The sequence below is a fragment of the Parasteatoda tepidariorum genome, chromosome X2 (genome assembly GCF_043381705.1).
Source record: "Parasteatoda tepidariorum isolate YZ-2023 chromosome X2, CAS_Ptep_4.0, whole genome shotgun sequence".
Taxonomy (NCBI): domain Eukaryota; kingdom Metazoa; phylum Arthropoda; class Arachnida; order Araneae; family Theridiidae; genus Parasteatoda; species Parasteatoda tepidariorum.
Genome location: NC_092215.1, coordinates 6,517,170 through 6,535,881, shown reverse-complemented (window position 1 = coordinate 6,535,881; position 18,712 = coordinate 6,517,170). Strand labels below are relative to the sequence as shown.

The following is an 18,712-nucleotide window of genomic DNA, read 5'->3' as shown; positions in this document are numbered from 1 at the left end:
TCTACTTACATAATTTATAATAGTTTTATAGTTACTGCTAAGAATCTTAACCAGCAAATTAAAAACTGCCTCTATGCTAATGTCATTCTATTTTATTCTATTCTGTGCAATTTAAAATACTTGTTTCCTACTGAAGTTTAATTATTGTTAGGATATTAAGTATGTTATAAGGTTAGTTCTGGATTAGTAATTAATAGCCATTAAACCATAGTAATTAATAGTAATAAATAGCCAGGAGCGAAATTCCTGAATCATGAGGTGAATTGGTCGTTATTAAAAATAAAAGTTATAAGTCGTTTGACATGACTACAAAGTAGCGTGATCGTGTACTACAATTATGATTTTAAACTATTTTAGGTACTAATTCAGCCAAAAGCAAACAATAAAAATTTGACGTTTGTACAGCTACAAATGAAGTTAAATTTTGCTTGCACAAAAATTTAACAATCAGCTACGAGTATGAAGTGTAATGATTTCTTTTAGGAGGTAATTTACTTTCACAAAAGTACTTTAGCAAAACTCGGAAAACTAGTCAGATTGCAGGAATATCGCTACAGTAACTATGTACTTCAATAGGAAACAAAACATTTTAAATTGTTGATTTTACTTCAAAATGTGTGACTAGATGTGATTTGATCAAAATTAAAAACATTCAGTTAATTTTAACCAGTGAATTACGCTTAATTTTTGTTTAAATGATATACAGACTTAATATATTTTACGGAAAGGAATCTTAGATGTTTATTTTGCTTCAATTTTGATTGAATTGCTTAAGTAAATTTTATATGAGTTTAGTTCACTTATTTCATGTTTTTTTTATGAACCTAATGTTTGCTTCCATAACCATTTTGCATTATTGTTGGCATTTGCATTACACTACACATAAATCAGCCAATCGGTATTAAAAATGCTTAAGCCTCCGGTGCTGTTACAGTTTATGGTAGAGAATTCCGGTACTAAAATGTTAAAAACAAGCTAGGATTTTTGTTCAAAATTCAAGCGAAATCTAATGTTTTGTTTCAAAGATTACGAATTTTATTAGACTCAAACTGAAGTCTTGAAAACTTGAAGTTTAACGTAAATCTGAAGTAATATCAAATTGCGAATATTTCAAGACTTTATCTTATCAGATACTTTTAGCAACATTGCACGAAAAATTTTCCAAAGCTTTATTCTGTCTCTTACCCATATTTAAAATAATCTTGAGTATGTTGCTGAAGTGACTAATTATTATTAACTAATTTTTAATAAGTGACATAAAATAGTTTTACAATATTTCTAACTCTTGAGGGGAATTCTAGTCTAGAAATGTAAAAAGCTTATTGCATGTTCCGATGTTTTAAACTATAAAGTATATGAAGACGAAGCAGTTTTGCCCCGAAACTATTTGATTTAATTGGAAATCTATCATCGGACCTGCTGTCTAGAGTCCTTAACAGCTCACAAACTGCGCAGGAGGCAATTGTGCCTAAATACGAAGACCTGTCAAAGGACTAAATAGTCTTTTCAATATTGGAAAGATTTGTCAAAATAGCTAATCATTAAATTTGCTTACTTGGACTTTATTTTCTGCAAAACACATTGATTGCGGGCATGATTTTATGGGTGTTTGACTTTGTTAGAGTTTTGCAAAAAATTAAAAATTTGATTCAATGTTAACGAAATAAAACCGGGAAATTGTGTAACTCAGCCATTCATTTCAATAAAAAAGGAAAGAAATTGGGTTTAATCTTGAGATAGACCAACTCTTCTAGAACTGCTTATTATCATGATCATATCGTGATGATCATGCTATAAACAGTGTGCTATTAAAACATTTGTTTAAGACTCGAGACACCTTAAAATGTGGTAAAGGCTACTCGTTTGTAAATTAAACTATTTTGATCAAAATAAGACCCTCATCATAGTTGGCCCGACAGCCTAATGTGAGCCCTCCTCTGAATATTTCTCCATAATTTCTTCGGATTTATCTTTGATCTCCAATTCTTTTCATTAATTGCAAGAAAATTAGACTCCACCAAGTCAGCCCATCTCAACCGCAGTCTTCCCCGCTTTCTTATTCCAGTGGGTTTAAAAATCAACTTCTTTTTACCGTATTATCACTCATTCGAATCACGTGGGCCATCCAATTTATTCTACTTATTTTTATGTATTTAATAATATCGGGTTGCTAATAAATTTTGTTCAGTTCAAAGTTAAATCTCCAGTTATTGTTTTCATTTACACCACCAAGCATACTTCGCAAAATTTATCTCTCAAATATTTAGATACAATTTACCCCTCCAGTTTTGTCATTGTCCAAGCTTCAGAAAAGTATGTTTAGATTGGCATGACAAGAGTTTTGTAGATTAAGAACTTTGTCTCTCTAGAAAGAAACCTACATTTAATAAATCTTATTTCGTATTATTTTCCTTTTTGTAAATTCAGATTCAAAAAATTAACCTCAGCTTATACTTTAAACAATTGAAATAACGAACAAATATTTTTAATACAAAATTAAAATATTCCGTAAAATGTTATTATCAGTAATAAAAACTGCTTTAATTAGAAAAAAAAAACAATATTTTTAAGAATGGGACAATTTGTTTCCGTAACATTTGGAGAAGGGTTTTTAGTTTTTAATAAAGTTTTTAATAGTTTTAAATCAAAATCATATAGGATCAAAGTAACTATTTGAGCTAATTAACTTTTTGAGAACTCACTCTATTATTTTTCTGAGTTTAAGGTATGCATTTGATAAAGGAAAATTTATCAGACCATCAGAATTATAAACGTATGTTTAGATTGACCTGATAAGAGTTTTGTAGATTAAGAACTTTGTTTCTCTAGAAAGAAACCTACATTTAATAAATCTTATTTCCTATTATTTTCCTTTTTGCAAATTTCCAAAGTTTGGTCATTGTGAACTTAAACTACTCTTTTATGGCAATTACCAGCATGATCTCATAGGTGTTGAAATTTGTAGCACATTGTTACAGTTTTGCAAAATTGAAAATTTGACTCAATATTTGCGAAATAAAATCTAGGAATTTTGTGTCTTAGTCATTCATTTCACTAAAAAAGAAATTAGGTTTAATCTAGAGATAGACACTCTTCTAGGACAGATTGTTGGGATATCATACAGTAATGAGCATACTATAGACAGTGTGCTATTAAAACATGGGTTTAAGACCGCAGCACCTTAAAAATGTGGTAAAGTCTACTCATTCGTAAATTAAACTATCTTTATCAAGATCCATCTGTTAAGAATATTACGACTGGTCAACTGGAATTGACATTTTCAATTTATTCTTTAATAAAGTTACGTAAATGTTTCTGTCCCGTTGACGTGAATTTTGAATCTAATTCTAAATGTGTAAAAATTTAAACTTAAGGAAACCTTTAATTAAATCTGAATCGCGTCGCCTTGCAGTGAGTATTCTCTCAACTTCGGTAATGAAGCTTTCTTTTAGATCATATGTAGTTTTCAGTTACATGTAGTTTCCTAACTTAAGATTTTAATCTATATGAAAATCAAGACAGAAACTAACGTACATCATTCTTCTACGACTTTCCACAGGCTAATGGTGAAAGCATTCGAAGTGTTGCCATAGGTTGAGAGTTCTGCTCAACGCCACCTGTAGCCCATTTCGATACCCAATTAAGTATATCAAGGTGAAACCGTTTTGCCCCGAAACTATTTCATTTAGTTGTTAAACTATCATCTGACCAGCCGTTTAGAGTCCTGGAGGCAGGGCGTAACCGCGCCGCGGCAGTCTTGTCATATCCCCGGGACCCACATGGTCAAGGAGGCCTCATGAAGGGGCCACACCAAATTTTTAAAAATTAAGTTGCTCTTTTGCATAGATAGGAAAGAAATTTTGGGAAGATAAAATTGCTGCAAATCTTTTTGTAATATGCAATCTATTTTAACATAAAGGTAAGCTTAAAAACTGTTTAAATCCTTTTTCCGAGAATTATTTCCCTTTCTCAAAAGAACAAGCACGGTTCGCAGAGAAAGGGAGGGGCCACAACTGCATGTAGTTGATTGTTAACACTTTCTGTTTATCGTACTTCTGTTTCACTCAGTCGTTTCCACTACTAACTACTATCTGGTGTCAGACCCAGTGGCGTGCCAACCGGCAGAGGGTCCCTCTAAAATTTAAGTGAAGGGGCAAACAATGCTTTAGCCCCTTCTGAAATTTAGTCACTCACAAAGATAAGGTCAAGTAAATTCGGTAATTTAAGATTTTTTTTTCAATTTTAAAGCTATTTTTCTCATAGAAAACTTTATATTTCTCTAAAAGTTAAGGGGGGGCAGAATAATGCACTTTGCTCCTTCTGAGATTTAGTCATTCGACAAGATGAAGTCAAGTAAAATTGACAATTTTAGAGAAAAGAAAAAAGCTATTCTTTCAAAACTTTGAAGCTATATACCAAGTGGAAATTAAACTAAATTAAATTGGTTAATAATGAGCTTCTTCACATTTGGAAAAGCAAAGTAGAAAAAAAAAAATTCCAATTTTCACTATATTTTCCGGGTAGAAAACTTTGTTCGTCCCATCATTACTATTTAGGAAGAATATAAAGTGCTTCGCCCCTACTGAAATTGACATGCGCAAAAATAAAATAAAGAAAAATTGATAATTAAAAACTAATCTTTGAATCTATTTTCCAAACAGAAAACTTCGTTTTCCTCTGAAATAAAAGTGAGGGGGCGAAAAATATGTTTCACATCTTCTGAAATATAGACATTAGCAGAATAAAATTAAGTTGGAAATTTTAGAAAAACAGTTTGTTTCAAAACTTGGACGCTATTTTCCAAATAGAAAAAGTCACTTTTTCTAAAAGTGAGGGGGATGAAGGATATACATCACCCCTTATGAAATTCAGACATTCGATTAATATTTAACTCTTATTTTCAATAAATACAGATTAATATTTAAATTTTAATTATTTTGATTCAAAATATTTGACTCTTACTTGCTATTTTCCAAATAGAAAACTATTTCCCTCTGAAATTTAATTGAGGGGGAGGATGTGCTAAGACTTTGACATTCGCTACAATAAAGTAAAATAGTATTGGTAATTTCAGAAAAATATTATCTTTCTTCAATTTAGTAGTTATTTTCCAAATTCAAATGGAAAACTCCCCCCCCCCCCCANTAGTCATTCGACAAGATGAAGTCAAGTAAAATTGACAATTTTAGAGAAAAGAAAAAAGCTATTCTTTCAAAACTTGGAAGCTATATACCAAGTGGAAATTAAACTAAATTAAATTGGTTAATAATGAGCTTCACATTTGTAAAAGCAAAAGAAAAAAAAAAATTTCCAATTTTTCACTATATTTTCCGGGTGGAAAACTTTGTTCGTCCCATCATTACTATTTAGGAAGAATATAAAGTGTTTCGCCCCTACTGAAATTGACATGCGCAAAAATAAAATAAAGAAAAATTGATAATTAAAAACTCATCTTTGAATCTATTTTCCAAACAGAAAACTTTGTTTTCCTCTGATATAAAAGTGAGGGGGCGAAAAATATGTTTCACATCTTCTGAAATATAGACATTAACAGAATAAAATTAAGTAAAGTTAGAAATTTCAGAAAAAAAGTTTGTTTCAAAACTTGGACGCTATTTTCCAAATAGAAAAAGTCACTTTTTCTTAAAGTGAGGGGATGAAGGATATATTTCACCCCTTATGAAATTCAGACATTCGATTAATATTTAACTCTTATTTTCAATAAATACAGATTAATATTTAAATTTCAATTAATTTTGATTCAAAATATTTGACTCTTATTTGCTATTTTCCAAATAGAAAACTATTTTCCTCTGAAATTTAATTGAGGGGGAGGATGTGCTAAGACTTTGACATTCGCTACAATAAAGTAAAATAGAATTGGTAATTTCAGAAAAATATTATCTTTCTTCAATTTAGTAGTTATTTTCCAAACTGAAATGGAAAACTCCCCCCCCAAGAGATAAATACTTCTGTTTTGTTTCAATTTTTGCTACATATGACAACTTTTGATTTTTAAAAAAATTGAAACTAAAATACGAAAACAGAAGAGCACAGCATAAAAAATAAGGCAAGTGTTTAGAAAACCAAAAAGATTGCCACCCTTACCCTACCCTGGAATGAGTAATAAAATGCACATTCGTACCACCCACAGAGATGACCCACAATTATCTCACTCCCCAAAAAATAGCAATCTCATTTTGCAATGAGAAAATGTCCTTTTGCTTCTTTAAATTGCCTTAATCATTTTTATGACCCTGGGCTCTTTTGCACTTTTATAAAATGCTATATATTGACAGAATCTATATGTCCGATAAGATTTCTAACTAAGCTAGATGTTCTTGGAAAACAGATGTAAGCTTTTAGGGGATCCAAGGGGATGAGTCTTGTTGACATTTAATTTAGTCATTTTGTCAAGACAATATTTAAGACAAACGGTCTCATTGTCAAATTCCAGTTTTTGGCTCATTTAAATTAATTTTTAATTTCAGATATAAATTTTCTGCTAACTTTTATTTTTTTCAATTCTTGAAATTAAAATTTAACTTTAATTGAGACTAATTAAAATTATTTGCAACTTTTTTCAACATGAATCTTTATATCAATACTTCTCATTCTGAATAAAAATTTTCTTTGAACAAGAACCAAAAATAATTTTATTTCAAAGGAGGTACGAAAATGTTTGCATTAACTCATTTAAAACATTTAAAAGTGTGTATTTATGTACTGTTAGAGTTGTTTAATATGAATGGTCACATAAAATGCCTTTTTTATGCTCGTATATCAAATTTCCTTCACTTTAGTTCATGATTTTACAGTTTATTGTGTGCATGGATTTTGTTCTTATATTTTTAAATTATTAAGACCTTTAAATTTTTAAAATTGGAATTTGGATTGTTGAAAGTTTGATTTTTTATGCTTTTTAACAACTTTGTTTTTATTCAAAAATAAAATGCAACTTTTATCTTTATAAAAAAAATCAGATTTAATTTAATAAAAAGCTATGAATTGTTTCGTTGAGAATTTAAAAGATATCATTCGCACTAATTTAGTTTAAATCACTTTTTTTCAGTCAATAAATAAAGTAGTACGAAAAATATTTTATTTCCTTGTTTCGATAATTTTTTCGACTTTTACGAGAAACTTTCTTACATAGATTCCTGAAGGTCAGCATTCTTTAATTTTTTGAAATTAAACTAATTTAAAGAGTCCTTTGCTTTCATTGACAAAAAATGCTACCAATTACAGTTTTATATACTTAAGAAAAGAAAGAAAAACTTAATTCAAAAAATAGGGAAATAACAAGACTCAGTTGAGTAATTAATCTTTTAAATTTACCATTTTATTATCTCACAGGATAACGATACTATGTAGAGCAGAGTTGAAACACTAAATCTGTTACACATTTATTCTCGTTTATTTGAAATAAACCATATAAAATCATTTATACACCAATTTATATAAACAAAGGTAATTTTTATTCAGATTCAAAAAAATTAACCTCAGCTTATACTTTAAACAATTAAAATAACGAACAAATATTTTTAATACAAAATCAAAATATTCCATAAAATGTTATTATCAGTAATAAAAACTGCTGTAATTAGAAAAAAAACAATATTTTTAAGAATGGGACAATTTGTTTCCGTAACATTTAGAGAAGGGTTTAGTTTAATAAAGTTTAATAGTTTTAAATCAAAATCATATAGGATCAAAGTAATTATTTGCGCTAATTAACTTTTTGAGAACTCACTATTATTTTTCTGAGTTTAAGGTATGCATTTGATAAAGGAGAAGAATTTATCAGACCATCAGAATTGTAAACGTATGTTTAGATTGACCTAACAAGAGTTTTGTAGATTAAGAACTTTGCTTCTCTAGAAAGAAACCTACATTTAATAAATCTTATTTCCTATTATTTTCCTTTTTGTAAATTTCCAAAATTTGGTTATTGTGATCTTAAACTACGGTTTTAAGGGAATTACCAGCATGATCTCACGGGTGTTCGAATTTGTAGCACAACGTTAGAGTTTTGCAGAATTTAAAAACTTAACTCGATGTTGACAAAATGAAACAGGAAATTGTATAACTTATCCATTCATTTCACTGAAAACAAAATTAGGTTTAATATTTAGACAGACTCTTCTAGGACAGATTGTTGGGAGATCATATAGTAATGAGCATACTATAGACAGGGTGCTATTAAAACATAGGTTTAAGACCGAAGCACCTTAAAAATGAGGTAAACTCTGCTCGTTCGTAAATTGAACTTTGTCAGAAGAACCTATTGTTACAATTAAGATGGGTCATATGGTCAACTGGAATTAAAATTTTCAATTTATTCTTTAAGTTACATAAATACAGCTGTTAGCTCCCATTGACTTTGATTTCAAACAATTCTAGATATGTAAAAATTTAATTTTGACTTTGAGAAAACCTTTGATTAAATTTGAATCGCGTCGCCTTGAGAATGAGTATTCTCAGCTTCGGTACTAATTCCTAGATTCAAAACTGTTAAAGCGCATTAAGATACTCATTAATATTACCAATTTATTAAACTTCAGAAATCTTTCACTTAATCCCTTTCCCATATTCAATTAGTTCTAATGCTGTAAACTAGACATATTTATAACTGCGTTGAAAGTAGCAGAATCATTTATATGTTTTAAAGAAATTTATAGTGTGTTTTTAAAGATTTGGAGAAAAAAATTCGAAAAGTATATTAAAACTACATTTGAACTTCAGTTAATGATTTTCTTCACTAAATATGAATTTACATAATTTGTCACTCATTTAAATGTCGGAACCTAGTTTACATTAGCCTTCAAATTTGAAACTTACATATTTTAAACACCACAGAAAAGCCAGTATCATTTAGGAATTGAGCAGGAGTGTATCTGACGTTAGAATTTTGTATAGTTTATTACATGAAAAATAGCTACTAAGTCAACCATTGAATAATTATGACAATATTATAACTAATTGCTCATTTTTCAATATCTTGCACTAATATTTTACGCAATGTTTAAATTCTAAAGAAATTTATTTAACGTTGTTTTAGTGGAATAACTTCGCAATTATTGTAGCAGTCTTAAAACTGGTAAGATAAGTCACAACCAGACGTCTCGAAGGTTCAACTTAAGATAAAGGTTACAACTGGGGAATAAGCTGTCTCGAAAATTTGCTACCCAAACTATCGTTGCAGGAGTGATTCTGTAAAAATTTTTCATTTGAAAACAAATTTTAAAAGTAGTGATTTTACTGAAAACAAATTTAATTTTTTGGAAATAAAGTAAAGAGCAAAATTTCAGTCAGAAATTTAATATTTAATCTCTGATCGTCCTCCAGGACCTATCCTTGCTTTTTCGCATTCCACCATTTTTGGTGTTCACATATACCAATTTTTTTTACAGTGTAGGTCAGCAAAAAATTAAGAGCTTAAAGTGGAGAAATGGTGTCCTTTAGTCTTAAATTTATCAGTTCCTGGATAAGTACTATAAATACAAAAACTGGTTTTTAAATAGGTAATTCATTAAATATGCTCCTATTGAAAACTTCCGCAAAGAAACTAAAAGTTTACGCCAAAATTCTTACATTCCTCCACAATATACTAATACTTTGATTGGAATTAAACAGTTCAATAGCACCAAAAAAAATTGTTACTGCAGTGAGCTAAACATACCAAACTATTAAAAATTGAGTATAATGAAAACTACAGATGGTGAAACTCATTTACTCAAATAATGCCTCTTTCCAGAAAAGTTCATATCCTACATGTTTATAAAATGAACTTTAAGATAAATGTCAAGTTTTAGGAAATTAAATACTTAAATTTTTAAAGGGGCCTTAAGAACATTGAATATTTGAATTAGCAGTAGGATGCAGCTATACTAGACATACTAAAGGCGCAGAAAAGGAAACAAATTTAAACAGACGAAAAAACAAAATGGAATAGAGATACTGTTTACCGCTCGTTATTTGTATGTACACACATTCTGAGCTGATTAAAGTGAGAATTTAGCTAAAACAGTCAAATTTCTTAAGTATTTTCCTTACTTTCAATGCGAAATAAAATGCTTCATACTCTTAATCGGAATTTTAAAAAAAATCCGATTTATAAACATTAAAAAATTCAATTTACAAGGTGAATCTTTTGTATAACGAGATAAGTTCAGAGAAACTTTATACATTCCAGTAAGTCTAGAAAATTTAAGTTTAATATGAAATTTTTACCTTAACTTTCCTCTGAAGTCTTCCATCTCTAGATGTAATCTGGCGAGACCAAAATCAATTTTACCATCGGATGTAGGCAGGCGGGCGAGACCAAAATCAATTTTACCATCGGATGTAGGCAGGCGAGACCAAAATCAATTTTACCATCGGATGTAGGCAGGCAGGCGAGACCAAAAGCAATTTTACCATCGGATGTAGGCAGGCAGCAGAGTCCAAAATCCATTTTAGACTCCAGACTCCGACAAGAACTATGATAATTAAATCCTAGATTTAAAAGATCAAGCTATAACCAACATAGTAGTGTCACATGAATAATTAGTGAAACTCTAAACAAGTAAAATGTAACGCTATTAATTTTTAGAGAAAAGTAGTGTAAGAAGCAAATTTGATAAAAAGTGAAGAACTCCTACCCCATTTCTTAAATAATCTAAATTTCAAAATTTAATTAAATTGAATTTAACGTACTTTTAACTATTGGAAAAACAAAAATCTAGGATTTAAACTTTTTCAAAGGGTTTTTTTATTGAAAACGTTATGTAGTTTTAAAATGAACAATTTAAAATCTAGAGGGAAACTGTTAATATACATGAAAGCAAATTCTAAGAAAAAACTACGGAAGGGCACGGAATAGAATTATTAATTGAGTAACCACACACCTTAGCTGTGTAATAACTCTCAGAGAACAGATTTTCCAAGTTATTGATTTGTATAGACTTAGCTATCCTTAAAAAGAAACAGACTGTAATCCAAACTTCATTTATATGAAGAACGGAATTGATCTTTTTTCCTTTGATCTTCAATTACTTTATCTAACAATGTGTTCCAAAAGGAATTTCTAAACTTTATTTCCTGAAGAGAAAGGCAGAAGTTTCGATTTGTAGATAATTTGAAAAATGTTTGAAAGAATTATTACCTAGTAATGTGCTTTTCACAGTATTTACGATACCGTATAAGTGCCATGATCCTTGTTTTAAACTTAGAAATTGTGACTATTTCTTGTTAGAGAAATATCTAAACAAAGCAAAAATGCTTTAGACATCCTTCCAAAATGCGTATCAAATTTACTTAAATGCAGACATTATGCAAGTGCCAAATATATCTTGAAAAGTAAAACTTCAAAAGCACCTTTTATAAAAAGGAATTCGTACAAAAAATCACTTCCGGCTGTCATTTCTTTTTTCTCTTTTTTTTCTTTTTGCTTTATTTTAGAGAGGCTTCCCTGGCCGGGCGGTATCGCTCACCAAAAGCTGTGCAAAGTGTGGAGGCAGCGGATTCGAATATCGCTGTTACCCTCGATGTATCTTTGTGCTGTCCTTCTCTGCATTGTTCTATCTAACCTTCTATTTAACAAAGGTTTATAAGGCTATAACTGAGCGCACAAGCCTGCAAATGTATGTAATTCTAATAAATAAAGTAAATATATGCTTTATCTTAGATGCTGCACTGATTGCTTGCGAAAACATTGTCTCTCCGCGGGACACATTCGCGTGCAGGTCGTCAGGCTACCGAAGCTAGGGTGCCATCCCCTCTGCGGAGGATCAAAATTGCGATGGCATGTCTTCGGATCATCCTCAGGGATGTCTCAAAGACCGTCACCAATAGCCCATTGTGCAGCTCTAGTGCGACGTAAATGAACTATAACAACAACAACTTCCACGAGACACTTGAATGTAGCAAATTCAATTTACGAAGTATTCTTTAATGTATTTTTTATTCTCTTTTTACAATGTCCTTCAGTAATTTATGTCATTGATTCTTTAATTTGACAAGTGTTTAAAGTTGGTGATAAGGTAAAAGAATTAATAATGTTATTTTGGGGCGGAGGATATGCGAGTTCAACTAAAACACTCTAACAGTTCAACTAAACACTCTAACATAAGCGAAAAGTAAGCGTGTTTCATTGCTAAATTAAAAGTTAGTCTTGTCTAGGACCTTAAAAAGTAGAAGATTCGTGCACCTTTGTCAAAAATGGATCTCTGCGTACTTTAAGTAGGTACTTTATTTACGTCACACTAGAGCTGCACAAAAGACAATGCGGACCACTTCCTCAATTTAGACATAGATGTGAAGGAAAACTGTGTACTTTAAAGTGTTGTCTGTACAACTGCTGCTTTTTTAGAACCATTCCACGAGAAGTGCTGTAGATCCAAAGATACGTAAATCGAAGACCATTTTGCAACGAAGTGTAAGGCAAGACCTTGTTCTAATAGACTCTAGTATATTATGTGGTTGAAAATGGCCGAGATTCCTCAGCTGGAAGCTTTGATTTTTAATCGTATCCCAATACTAGAAACTCCCGGTATGTCATTTTTCTTCGGTCATATCTACTTAGAAATTCAAAGCTATATAGAGCAATCATAGACAACCGTCTTGACCTAAAAATTGAAAAGGAAGGGAAATAGGCGAAAAGAGATCACTGTGGCCGCGGAGTTTTATTCTTCTACCTAATTCTGCGAATCTAATAGGTAACAGGTTCAAATCTTCCTAAGTCACGGATCTATATTTATGCTATGCTTCTCTAATTTGTGCTATCTGTTTTCCAATTTCACAAGGCTTTATAAGCTTTTCTATGTATTGAGCACAGAAGCCTGTATATGCACGTGAATGAATAAATAAGTATACTAAAATCCAAACTCACTGAAGAAAGCCAACCCTTACATTAAAAGCGAATAGCATACAAATAAATGATGAATTTCATAACTTGACCAATGAACTCATAGATCTTGAACTATTTTTAAGTGATATCGCTAGTCTCGCACTTGACTGATCGTTAGGACACGGTTCCCAGCAGATCCCCGAAGTCAAGCATCACTGGCTGAGGTCAGTGTGCTGGTGGATGACCACTTGGATCAGTTAGCGTAGGGACCGAGGGTGTGCGGTATTGGTTCTCGTTAAACTGCTCCTCCGTAAAGTGCTTGACTTCGCGCAGGTAGTCGGACTACCGAAACAGGGTGCCATCCCCTCTGTAGAAGATTAAAATTATGATGGCATGTCTTCGAATCATCCTCAGAGATGTTTCCCAGACAGTCGCCAATGGCCATTGTACATCTCTAGTGTGACATAAATGAACTACAACAACAAGAGACATTACTAATTTGCATAGATCAACATAACTAAAGGCAACGGGTTTGGTTTGTTTTCATATTAGGTGGTTGAAGATTCTTCAAATATAAGTACTGAAGTTCTTTAGAGAATTTAAAACACGAACCATTGAAATTTATTATTTTATTTCAAGATCGTCGTTAAACAGCAGTCCCAATTCTTTGGGTTTGCGACTACTAATTTTCAATTTCATAGCCGTGTAATTTTGAGCCCAATCCAGAAGACAAGGAAACTCCTGGATTAAGTATTAGGAAAAATTTGCTTTCGTGGATGAATTTTTGATGGAAGGAACCCCATTTGCGTTATATGGAGAGGAAAACCATAGAAACCTCTCATGGTTAACCTGACAGCAAGGGGACTCTAACACATGATCCGTCAACCACTGAAGATATTTTCCGTCAGCATAGATAGATGAAGATATTCAGCATGAAGATATTCTAGGTCGGTGCGGAATTCGTTTCGACCAGCTATCACTGGGATTCGAACCAGACTCACCTCATTGGCAGGCAAACGCTCTATACGTTAAGCCACCATGGCTCTTAATATTGCTAATGATATTTTATAACCGTCATTGAATAGCTGGCCCAATTTTGGGTTTACGACTACTAATGTTCAACTCCACAGCCTTGCAATTTTGAACCAATCCAAAAGACAAGGAAACTCCTGGATCAGTGCCCTCAGAGGTATGATTTGTTATGAGAACATGGAGAACTTTGTGACTCGACAGATTCAACGTGTATCAGGCACCTTTTACTACACCACGGGGAATCTTCTGCCGGCAGGGATCGAACTCACGACCTCTTGGACATGGGCCCAGTGCCCTGCCAAATAGGCTATCCCGCCCTTTAATGATAATATTTGAAGATTTTTAAAGCTCATATAAAAGCATGCATTAAAAGTTTAAAAAGCATGAAATATTAAAATATCCTTTCTAGGGATGAACCGGCTCACCAGGTCACATCACTGTGGGCCCTGTTAACTGGCGACCTCCGGCCTAGTTGCTTTCATTTGAAAAAGAAATAATAACAGTATATATGTATTAATTTTATTTTGAATCTTAATTTTTTTTAAATATATAATTGAATAATTTGTAATGAAGCATTTGCAAAAATAAATAAATAAATAAAATTTACATATTTTAAATGCCTCAAAATAACTCACAATCTACGATTCCAAAAATATTGATATTCAGAAGTTCCGCAGTGGAGTGATCGTTAAGACACGGTTCCCAGCAGATCACCGAAGTCGAGCATCACTGGCTGTTGTCAGTGTTCGGGTGGGTGACCACTTAGACCAGTCTGTAGAGGAACCGAGGGTGTGCGGTCTTGGTCCTCGTTAAATAGTTCTACCGTAAAGTGCTCGACTTCGCGTGCAGGTCGCCGGGCTACCAAAGCGGGGGTGCCATCCCCTCTGCAGAGGATCAAAATTGTGATGGCATGTCTTCTAATCATCCTCAGGGATGTTTCTCAGACCGTCGCCAATAGCCCATTGTGCAGCTCTAGTGCGGCGTAAATGAACTGCATCAACGATGATATTCGAAAATTTAATTTTTTCTATTTATTCTTTATTTATTTTAGTATATTTTTATTTAAATATATACCAACAGCTACCTCTCCACCGATTCTCAGAGTATCCCACTTCTTCTCTGGTATCTATTAAAGAGAGTGGATTCACTTAATGATCAAATGAATTGATTGCTCAACAACTGAGAGCGATTTCAAGAACCGGTAAAAAGATTGGTGGGTTCGGGTACCGATAAAAAAAAAGGAGAGGATTCGATTACTGATTAAATGATTGCAGGCCGATAAAAAAATGGTAGGCTCGAGTATTGTTCAAAAGAGAGTGGGCTCGAAAACTGTTCAAATGATGGTAGGTAAGAGTATCGATAAAAAGATAGTGGTTTCGAAAATTGAAAAAGAGAGGAAGGGTAAGAAAAGTGTTCCTTGCCCCCCTTGATAGTGAGACATTAAATTAAAAAGGATTATTGTGGCTAGTCCTTAGTGTCCAGCATAAAAATTTCTTGAAAAAGTTGGTTGTAAAATATTCTGTTGTAATATATTTGTCAGTCCTGCAGTGAACTGATCATAAAGACACGGTTTCCAGTAGAACCAAGGCCGGATTTACGTATAAGCTAAATAAGCTGTAGCTTGGGGCCCCGAGATGACAAGGGCCCCCAGATCCTACTTTCCCCCCTCTTTTTCTAAAGTTTTATTCGGAGCTGGGGGCCTCAGAAGCCGAAAATGCATATTTTTTTCTTTTTTACATTGTCGGACATAATAAATGTAAATGAATGACTGAATAAAACAAAAAACTTCGTTATCACTAGTAGGGAACATATCATCTTTCAAGCAATTTGAGTATTAGTAAATTATTTATAAATAAACAATTTTTCAGTTTAAAAGGTAAAAAAGTTTTTTTTGCCCCATCATTCGATCATCAGACTATTTAATATCTGTTTCTAAGGATCAGAATTCCCTCTTATTGTACTTTAAAATTGTACAAATGATATATTTAATGCTTTCATGTGATATGCAGCAGTTTTTAACAGCACTTTAAAATATCTAAAAAAGGACAGAAATTGTCAGTTCAAAAAAAAAAATTAATTAATACTTTTGAATAAGAATTTAAATAACTACACACGTTTGTTTTGCTATCTCATTCTATATAACGCTATTTAGAGTAGACAGTTGCGTGTGGGTGTGATGATGACGTAATGAAAGAGGCATACAAAAAAAGCAAATTTCATTTCAGTTAAAATCTTCAATATTATGTTTTTAAACTCCTCGAAAATGTAGTAAAAGAGGTATACAAATTAACTGTCACAAACAAATTAATATTAAGAAAGAACGAAACAAAAATGATATCGAAATATGCTGAATCCCTAATGAGACCGGGATGAAAGACATCGAAACCTATTTGATTGAATAGTATAACTAGAAGGTGTTTCTAAAATTCTGAAATCTATCAGGCTTTAATTTTTTTTTCTGTCACAAACTTTATCAGTAATTAAAAATAATAAATTCGTTAGATTTCAATATTGGTTCTGTTTTTTCGTTGATTAAATGTTAAAAATTATTCTACAATTGTAATTATCTAAAATTAATTGATATAAAGCTTGAGCGTGTTCCATTGATATGTTGAATGCTCGTTTTGGCGGGATGCCCGGGACAGTTGCTCTTTCACATCCTAGCCAGTATACACCATCAAGAGCAGAGTTGATACTTTAAACACGTATGACATTTATTCTCTCTGATATTTAATAGACCCCTTAATAAATCCTTAAAAATATAAGCCAAAAATTTACATAAATAATGACANACATTTATTCTCTCTGATATTTAATAGACCCTTTAATAAATCCTTAAAAATATAAGCCAAAAATTTACATAAATAATGACAATTTTTATTCTTGCACTAAAATTTAACAAATGTACTTGAAACAATTAAAAAGAAAGCAAAAGTAATGAAGAAATATTTTTAATGTAAACATCAATTAAATAATATCAGCTTACGAAATGTTCTTTTTATTTTTACAAACAGTATTAATATAACGGCCCTCACCTGCTCCAGGGTGTAGGGACTGCTGGATTGGGAATTGACAAGGCTACTGATTTGAATATTAGTAGTCGTAAACTCGAAACTGGGTTGGCTGTGCAATGACTGTTATAAAATAAATTAAAAATGTGGGCGGGATAGCCTGGTTGATGGGGCTCTTGACTCGTGTTCGTGAGAATTGGAGTTCGAATCCAGCCGGCAGAAGAATACCCATGTATAAAATGGTGACTGACGCATGTTAAATCTGTTGGGGTCACAATGTCCTCCAAGTTCTCATAACAAATAAATACCTCTGGGTTCTAATCTAGCAGTTCCCTTTTCTTCTGGATTGGGTTCAGAATGACAAGGCTACGGAGTTGAATATTAGTAGTCGTAAACTCGAAATTGGGTCGGCTGTGCAATGACTGTTATAAAATAAACTAATAAATTTGGCCGGGATAGCTTGGTTGATAGAGCGTTAACTCAAAATTGAGTCGGTTGTTCAACGGCGGTTATAAAAAAATAAAACTAATAATCAAATTGTATTGTCTTATTTTCTTTCTAACTCTCTGCATATTTTCTACGCAAATTCAAAATTTCATGTTTCTAAGTCTTATAGATTTTGTAACGTAAAAAAAATACAATTGTGAGAAAAATTCGCGAAAAAATCATTAAAAATTGCAAATAAAATATATTCAAAATGAATTAAAAAAAAAAAAACTCTGTTAAATATATAGTGGCCCAGCACTCCAAATGTTTACTCTGTGCTTAAAATGTGTTTCTTTTGTAACTTTTTCCCCTCGTTCAAAAAATATGTGCAATAAAAGAAAGGTTCTACATAATAGTCTCATCACAATTAATATGTTTAACAATAAAGTAATATTATCAATTTTTTAATAATATAATGTTAATACTCAACAATAAAAAATAGTGACAGTTTACTTTAGGTGTATAGAAATGGAATTAAACTTATAAGGGCCCCATCATTTTCAGTAGCTTAGGGCCCCACCAAGCTTAAATCCGGCCCTAGTAGAACCGAAGTCAAGCATCACTGGCTGCAATCAGTAATCGGGTGGGTGACCATTTTGATCAGCCTACAAGGGGATCACGGGTGCGTGGTTCTCGCTAAACTGTTCTACCGTAAAGTGTTCGACTTCGCTTGCAAGTCTTCGGGCTACCAAAGTAGAAGAGCTATCTCCTCTGCAGTGGATTGAAAATTTGATGGCATGTCTTTAGATCGTCCTCAGGAATGTTTCCCAGACAGTCACCAATTGGCGATCGAAATGGGATACAGGTGGCATATGGTAGAACTCTCTACCATAACAATGCTTCACATGCTCTCACCATTAGCGTGTGGGAGGTCATAGAGGAAGGAAGTACGTTAGTTTCTGTCTTGATTTTCAAACAGATCAAAATCCTTTAAGTTAGGAAACTACATATATGGAACTGAAAACTACATTAAACATAGTTCTAAAAGAAAGTGTCATGGAAACTTAAAAGGAAATATTTTTAACAATTAAATACGAAAAATGTTAATGAAAGGAAAAATATCGTAGTACATTCCCATACGACAAAAAAAAGAGGAGGAGATGGATGGGGTAGGGGCCAAAGGCATGGAACCGGTCTTCTCCCTAGATGGCGTATTCGGGCGTTGCGATCGACGTGAATAAAGTACCTGTCTACCTACCTACATCTTCGAGTTTGTTGTTTTTTACTATTTTATAAATATCATCTATGCCTAATTGGCCTTATTGCTTTATTGGTGCAACATACATTTACAGGCTTGTGTGCTCAATTAAGGCTTATAGACCTTTGTCAAGTAGAAGGACAGATAGCACAGCAC

At 32.3% G+C, this 18,712-nt stretch overlaps 1 long non-coding RNA gene across 1 annotated transcript in view; it reads right to left on the bottom strand.

Annotated features, from left to right (window-relative positions):
- Positions 1-10,546, bottom strand: part of LOC107453511 (uncharacterized) — a 29,946-nt gene extending 19,400 nt beyond the window's left edge. Inside the window, exon 1 of the long non-coding RNA XR_006225597.2 lies at positions 10,234-10,546. This is a non-coding gene — a long non-coding RNA (uncharacterized lncRNA). The remainder of the gene's footprint in view (positions 1-10,233) is intronic.
- Between the last annotated feature and the right edge of the window lie 8,166 nt (positions 10,547-18,712).